This window comes from Hippocampus comes, unplaced genomic scaffold (assembly GCF_001891065.2).
Source record: "Hippocampus comes isolate QL1 unplaced genomic scaffold, H_comes_QL1_v1.1 scaffold298, whole genome shotgun sequence".
NCBI classification, from domain to species: domain Eukaryota; kingdom Metazoa; phylum Chordata; class Actinopteri; order Syngnathiformes; family Syngnathidae; genus Hippocampus; species Hippocampus comes.
Genome location: NW_017805417.1, coordinates 652726 through 653851, shown reverse-complemented (window position 1 = coordinate 653851; position 1126 = coordinate 652726). Strand labels below are relative to the sequence as shown.

At 42.7% G+C, this 1126-nt stretch overlaps 3 non-coding genes across 3 annotated transcripts; 1 reads left to right on the top strand and 2 right to left on the bottom strand.

The window, feature by feature from the left end:
• Positions 1-313: 313 nt before the first annotated feature.
• On the bottom strand, positions 314-400 carry trnay-gua (transfer RNA tyrosine (anticodon GUA)). Its single transcript is given in 2 exon segments — positions 314-349; positions 364-400. It is a non-coding gene; the product is annotated as a tRNA-Tyr (tRNA).
• Positions 401-488: 88 nt separating this feature from the next.
• Positions 489-575, bottom strand: trnay-gua (transfer RNA tyrosine (anticodon GUA)). Its single transcript is given in 2 exon segments — positions 489-524; positions 539-575. It is a non-coding gene; the product is annotated as a tRNA-Tyr (tRNA).
• A 189-nt stretch (positions 576-764) lies between these two features.
• On the top strand, positions 765-851 carry trnay-gua (transfer RNA tyrosine (anticodon GUA)). The gene is given in 2 exon segments: positions 765-801; positions 816-851. It is a non-coding gene; the product is annotated as a tRNA-Tyr (tRNA).
• Positions 852-1126: the final 275 nt, after the last annotated feature.

Genomic DNA, 1126 nt, shown 5'->3' with positions numbered 1-1126 from the left:
AGCCGGAAAAAACGACCATGTATAGTAAGGCGTTTTAACCCAAAAATCACGACCATGTATAGTAAGGCGTTTTTAGCCGAAAAAAACGACCATGTATAGTAAGGCGTTTTTAGCCGAAAAAAACAACCATGTATAGTAAGGCGTTTTTCGCCGAAAAAAACGACCATGTATAGTCAGGCGTTTTTAGCCGAAAAAAACGACCATGTATAGTAAGGCGTTTTGAGCCGAAAAAAATGACCATGTATCGTAAGGCGTTTTGAGCTGAAAAAAACGACAATGTATATTAAAGCATTTTTCGCCTCTGTGTCGTCAATCCTTCGAGCCAGATTTGAACCAGCGACCTGAGGATGTCTGTATACACCACTACAGTCCTCCGCTCTACCAGCTGAGCTATCGAAGGGTACAAGAAGAAAATTTTAGATGTGCCTAAAGGCTTTATAAAGTGAGTGCAGAAGCGCAAGAATGAGAACTTCTCAGTGTGAAGTCATTCCTTCGAGCCGGATTTGAACCAGCAACCTAAGGATGTCAGTATGCGCAACTACAGTCCTCCGCTCTACCAGCTGAGCTATCGAAGGGTAAAAGCAGCACCTTTTCAACATGTTTATATGAGCGGAGGACTGTAGTGGCGTATACAGATATCCTCAGGTCGCTGGTTCAAATCCGGCTTGAAGGATTGACTTAACACTGAGAAGAAGTTCTCATTCTTGCTCTTCTGCACTCACTTTATAAAGCCTTAAATCACATCTAGAATTTGTTTCTTGTACCCTTCGATAGTTCAGCTGGTAGAGCGGAGGACTGTAGTGGTGCAAACAGACATCCTCAGGTCGCTGGTTCAAATCCGGCTCGAAGGATTGACGACACAGAGGCGAAAAACGCCTTAATATACATTGTTGTTTTTTTCAGCTCAAAACGCCTTACGATACATGGTCGTTTTTTTCGGCGAAAAACGCCTTACTATACATGGTCATTTTTTTCGGCCGTTTTTTTCGGCTCAAAACGCCTGACTATACATGGTCGTTTTTTTCGGCTCAAAACGCCTTACTATGCATGGTCGTTTTTTTCGGCTAAAAACGCCTGACTATACATGGTCGTTTTTTTCGGCGAAAAACGCCTTACTATACATGGT